The sequence below is a fragment of the Rhinopithecus bieti genome, unplaced genomic scaffold, assembly GCF_001698545.2.
Source record: "Rhinopithecus bieti isolate Rb0 unplaced genomic scaffold, ASM169854v2 scaffold_3875, whole genome shotgun sequence".
Classification (NCBI taxonomy): domain Eukaryota; kingdom Metazoa; phylum Chordata; class Mammalia; order Primates; family Cercopithecidae; genus Rhinopithecus; species Rhinopithecus bieti.
This window is the reverse complement of record NW_016804422.1, coordinates 2,649,080-2,655,429: the sequence shown is the minus strand read 5'-3', so window position 1 is coordinate 2,655,429 and position 6,350 is coordinate 2,649,080. Positions and strand designations below refer to the sequence as shown.

General features: G+C 41.7%; 1 protein-coding gene across 2 annotated transcripts in view; it reads left to right on the top strand.

Annotated features, from left to right (window-relative positions):
• FBXW12 (F-box and WD repeat domain containing 12) overlaps nucleotides 1-6,350 on the top strand; it is a 54,457-nt gene that overhangs the window by 14,908 nt on the left and 33,199 nt on the right. The gene's annotated exons all lie outside the window — the stretch shown is intronic.

The window sequence follows — 6,350 nt, the reverse complement described above, 5'->3', positions numbered from 1 at the left end:
TTTTGAGACAGAATCTCACTCTGTCACCCAGGCTGGAGTGCAGTGGCACCACTGTGGCTCACTGCAACCTCTGCCTCCTGGGTTCAAGCGATTCTCCTGCCTCAGCCTCCCGAGTAGCTGGGATTGCAGGTGCCCACCACCATGCCCGACTAATTTTTGTATTTTTAGTTGAGATGGGGTTTCACCATGGTGGTCAGGGTGGTCTTGAACTCCTGACCTCAAGTGATCCACCCACCTCGGCCTCCCAAAGTGCTGGGATTACAGGCATGAGACACCGCACCCGGCCTGAAATACACTTTTTCAAAGGCTGATTTTTTTTTATAATCATGGGTACTTACAAAGAAAAATTTAAATACCAATTTACAATGAATGGGAAGAATTTTCCACGGGAAAAATAGTGAAATTAAACTTAGATGAATAGATGCTATTTGGTGGAATGTGGCAAAAAACACGTTTGTCCTTCACGTAGACGTGTCAATCCTCTTTGCATCTGGATGGGATCTTTTGAGGACCCACTACCCATGGGCTGCCACACTTGCCAGACACCAAGTCCTGTGGGTGACTGCTAGGCCGGGGTGGTTAAGGCATGGTTGTGTCTCCACTGTTTTTCATCCCACTTGCATATAGTGGGCTCTGAGGCCACACAGGATGGTGGAGCCACATCAGACTCCTGTGCCAGTGGCAGATAAACTTCACGTGTTATCTCTGGATTCAGGCAATTTATCTCACTGAAAAATTGTGGTGCTTACTGTTCCAGAAACTGGAATAACCTACATTGATATGGAAAATATCAACCTTCAACCTAAATAATGGCTCTTGGGATATGACTTTGGCAGAGATTCAGTAAGGTCCTTGTGATCCCCATGTGTAGAAGAGAGCAAGGGAAACATCAGATTTCTTCATATTAGACTGGAATGATTGTGCCTGAGCTATGATGTGATTTTTTTCTGTTATTTTGCAGGTTTATATTTATTGTCATGATCTAGTCAGCAGAATACATTTTCTCTTTTCGTAAATTATGTATCTGCAAACCTTCAGCAATGTTTAAATTTTCCATGTAAACAGAATGGGTTTTTGAAATACAGCTCTTCCAGCCAAAAAAAAAAGAAAGAAATACAGCTCTTTCAAAATCAAGAGGACTTAGCTAGAAAGTAAATTTGAATATGAAGTTTATTCAAGAGGCCTCCTGATGTCAAAAGCATTTGACTATGCATTGTTTTATTAGTTATATTGCTACATACAAACCACCCCTAAAACTTTGCTGCTTTAAATAAACCATTTATTTAGCTCATTCTTTTGTGGACCTGGCTCAGTCAGGCTATCCTTCTAAACCGTTTCTGACTTAGCTGCATCTCAGCTGGGCTCATGCACACATCTGCAGCCAAGCAGCAGGTCACTCAGATGCTGCTTGTCTCGAGTGGCATCACTTACGTGGCTGGAGGATGATGGTGGTCCACTCTATGACAGGAGTAATTAGGCTGTGCATCTCTGCCATCCAACAGGCTAGCCCAGGATTGCTTGGCATGGGCATGGTTCCCAGAGAGAGAGGGGAAGCATGCCTATCCTCTTGCAGCGTAGGCTCTGAGATGACACAGTGACATTTTGGGGGCTCTGTATTGGCCAAAGGAAGTCACAAAGCCAGACCTGATTCAAGAGGTAGAGAAGTAGGACTCATCTTGGGAGGAGCTGCAAAGTCTCATTGTAAAGGACCACACACACCAGGAGGCATGGGAAATTGTACCCATTTTTGCAACTACTCCAAGTCTAGATTTTTCTCTTTCTCTCCCTAGAAAAAACTACCCATGAGCATTCAAATTTGTATCAATCGTCTATAATTAAGCCCTCTCCTAATTTGCATATCTTCCTCCAGAACAAGAAAAATCTATTCTCTTTATCAAGATATTCAGTGTCAATTGTCACTTGAGAAAGCCCCTGGGGGGCCTCATCTGTAACTCCATGGGTCTATCAAACATATATCTGAAAAACGTAACTCTCTTTGGAAAAAGGCAGGTGGCAGTTTGGGATTGTCCAGCAATACCTATTATGTATTTTTTTATATTGTATTTCTTTCTATTGAGAAAACTAATTCTATAATTCTACTATATTTTTCCTCATAAAAGGGTGGGAAAATATAAACTACAACTAACCCTCTTCCAGCTCATGTAGCTAGATCTTTGATTGTGACTTCATCTTCATTTATGTTGGATATGACTCATGTTTATCTAGCCCTTTGGAATATTGCTTTGGGGACAAATGAGCATGTTTAGAATACATCTGAAATTTATGTAATCTCAAGACAAATATTTTTTTCTATCTTTGCCAGTGTTGTGGAAATATATAATTAAAAACAAAATATTCTCCCAACTCAGAAAACCTCTTCACAAAGGTAAAAGAAATAAAATAGTTTCATTTTTATTTTTAATTTAATTTTGTGAGATAGGGTCTCAATCTGTCACCCAGGTTGGAGTACAATGGCACGATCTTGGCTCACTGCAACATTCACCTCCTGGATTCAGGCAATTCTCGTGCCTCAGACTCCCAAGTAGCTGGGATTACAGGCATGCACCACCAGACCCGGCTAAGTTTTGTGTTCTTTAGTACAGAGAGGGTTTTGCCACATTGGCCAGGCTGGTTTTAAACTCTTGGCCTCAAGCGATCCTCCTACCTCAGCCTCCCAAAGTGCTGGAATTACCACCGTGAGCCCCAACACCCGGCTGAGAAATAAAATAGTTTTAATAAGCACTCAACCAGAATGTAATGTGCATCACAGACGATCCACTAAGAGACTGCAGAGACAGAAAGAAATCTCACCCTTTCATATAGCCAAGCAGATACGATCTGTTACATACATGTTCTCAAAAATAAACAGTAATTAGTCCTTAATTAGTCTTCAAGTAAGATAACTTGATAGTACCATTTATTGCACATAGTTCAGCCTAAATTCACCTGGTAATTGGGGTATCCATCTGTGTTAGTAATGGTTTCATACAAAAGTAAAATAAACTTTGATCTTTATGACAGGAGGTAGTTTTGCAACTGGGAGCAAGGCACCCAGTGGAGTTATACTCCTACCCCTGATGGAAACTGGGAGATAGGGGTGCTCTTATGTTTCAATGAAATGTAAACATCAAGGGAGACAGTGCCCCTATGGCTCCCAGGTCTTTGAGAAAGACATCCTGGGTCATAAAGTTGGCAAGAAGCATATTTAGCTTCTTAAAAGCTTTTGTTTTTGTTGTTTGTTTTTTTTGTTTTGTTTTGTTTCTTTTTTTTTTTTTTTTTTTTGAGGCAGGGTCTCACTGTGTCACCTAGGCTGGAGTGCAGTGGCACGAGCATGGCTTACTGCATCCTTGACCTCCCAAGCTCAATGGATCCTTCTGCCTCAGCCACCTGAGTAGCTGGGACTACAGGTGTGCACCACCACACCCAGCTAATTTTTGCATTTTTTGTAGAGACGAAGTCTCCCTGTTGCCCAGGCTGGTCTCAAACTCCTGGGCTCAAGCGATCCACCTGCCTCAGTCTCCCAAAGTGCTGGGATTATAGGCGTGAGCCACTGTACTCAGCCTACATGCATTTTGAGACAGAAAAAGAATTTACAGTGACAAATTTTCTAAAGTAAATACTCGAAGAAAAGGGAAGGGAGGGAAATTTCTTCCCTTATTTTCAACCAGAAGTAAGCCTCGTTTTAAATTTGTGTTTGCCCTTACATCAAGCAAGAGTTCTTCTGTGTTAACCATGGTTGCTAGTGACCATGTTTAGAGTACTTGTAATTCTCATCAGCTTAGAATTTATTCATCCATCCCATCATTCATCAGGTTATAATTAAATCACATGCACCAGAACAAGCCTGGACTATGTTTATTCAGAAGTGAATCAGAGGGGCAGATTCCTTTCATCAAAGAAATTATATTCCGCAGAAGGAAACAGACAGTAAGCAAATAAATAAATACATTTACTTAATAATTTATTTACAATCTAATTACAGGGGCTGTTGAGGGTAATGACAAATAAAGTAGCATGAAGGACCAAGCTGGATGAGAAGTGTTATTTTAGGAAGAGCTTTATGTGGTGATGGTGTTTGAGCTGAGCCGTGAAGGGGGTGATGAAGGACTACAGAGACGATGAGAGCAGTTAGCTTCATTAGCAAAGAGAAATCCAAAAAACACTGAGATTTCTGGCCTGAACAAGGTAATAAATCTTAGTGGCCTTTACTGTGAGTGGGAACACAGGGAGAATGTATGTTTACTGAAGCGGAGATAATTCTGTTTCAAACATGCAAACTCTCAGCTGCCTTTTAAACACAAAAGTACAGATGCTAAGAAGACAACTAGTTGTACAGTTTTTAACTCACATATAGTGTGAGAGAGGGAAGGGTATACAGATAATGGGAGTCATCAGTACATAGACCTCATTGAAACCAGGGATCCAGATTTCCTTTTCTGGCTGTTGGAGTGATTTGTGGAAAACTCGTGCTCCCATGAAAAACAGATTAAGAAGGAAATAAGATTTTTAAAAATTAATCTGTATGAAACCTTCAGAGAGCTGCCTAGGCAACATGGATTTGAGTGGGCAGATGGCAAAAGGAAGTGAACTGGTGTGGTAAGCCAGAATTCATTATCTGATTTTTGCCTATGGGCGTTTGGCTGTTAATAGCACAAAGGAGCCTGAAAACCCGGGCACAAGGAGGTCTAGGCGGAGTTGCTGCTAAGAGACCAAGAAGTGAACAAAACAAAGTGACAAAATTGGAATGCACGATGGCAAGCAGTCAGGATGTGGGTGGCCAATATCCCAGGGAAAGGAGGTAGAAGGATGAGACCCTAACACCTGGTTTGGTTTTTCCTTCCATTTCAGGTATTTGTCAGATTCTTGGACTGCATTGAGTAGGGGAATAAGAAGGTGGGTAGAAAGCCCCTAACATATGTTCCGGTCTCTCCTGGCTAAAAAGGAAAACAATGAATTTCAAGGCCCAACCAAGTCAAGGGCCCCCTTAGTAAATACACTACGCTTTGGGCTGGGTGACCTCAAGGTGCACACCTGAGGTAACATCAAGGTGATCCAGAAGTAGATCTTAAATGTAGCGCAATCTTGGCTGGGCATGGTGGTTCACGCCTGTAATCTCAGCTGTCAGCACTTTGGGAGGCCAAGGCAGGTGGATCCCTTGAGGTCAGGAGTTCGAGACCAGCCCGACCAATATGGTGAAACCTCGTCTCTGCTAAAATTACAAAAATTAGCTGGGCGTGGTGGCAGGCACCTGTAATCCCAGCTACTCAGGAGGCTGAGGCAGGAGAATTGCTTGAACCCAGGAGGTGGAGGTTGAAGTGAGCAGAGATTGCACTATGGCAATCCAGTCTGGGTGACATAGCAAGACCCTGTCTCAAAAAAAAAAAAACAAATGCAATCTTAAAATGCTGCAAATTGGTCTCCTGTCATCTCAGTGCCTTGTCTGATTAACATAATTTTACCCCAGTCTTGATAAAGAAGTGAATAAATTAATCACTTACATAGATCAGTGGAGCATAATGGAGAATCCAGAAACAGATCAACATATATACAATCACTTGATTTTAAGCAAAGAGGTCAGAGAAATATAACAAAGAACAGTCTTGAGAGTCAGAGGATGAGAAAAGAAAAAAAGAAGAATGGTCTTTTCAACACATGGTGCCGTGTCCGTTGGCTATCCCTACAGAAAAAGTCATTCACAGTAATCACAGGTTTACATATGAAATGTGAAAAAGAATAAAGATTCAAGTAATAAGTGACTTTGTGGTGGGCAAATGTATCTGAAAAAGGAAACACAGTCCATTAAAGAACAAAATTGATATATTGGATTTCGTAAAATAACTTCAATTTATCAAAAGCCACCACAGAGGAGTACAGGGGAATTTGGGAGGAGAGGCGGGAAATGGAAGTGTTCTATACCTCAATTACGGTGTCATTACCCAATCGTAGGGTTAACTAGGTTAATTCACAATATTCTCCACCAGAGAAATACTGGCCATATTCAGGGAGGAGAGGAATTATACCACAAAGGAACTACAGGGCCTGTTCAACATGTGCCAGCAAGACTGGAAGTTGAATATTCAGTGTGTCGCAGTTCTCTGGGCCTTAGAGTTTTCTTCTTTTAGGAGGGAAACAGAATAGAAATGTCTTCATTGGTAACTTTGAGGGTTTGGTACTTGGAACAGTGGCAGTAAGGTAGGAAGTGTCCAAAGTATGGTAAAGTTCCTGGACATCTGGTGGGTGAAGAAAGGAACAAGTCATGAGCAATGAGTTCTCTTTCTTTGTGCAGGTCCGGGGAAAGCTCTGGCCCCGCCATGGGCCCACAGCTCTTTTTTTTTTTTTTTTTTTTTTTT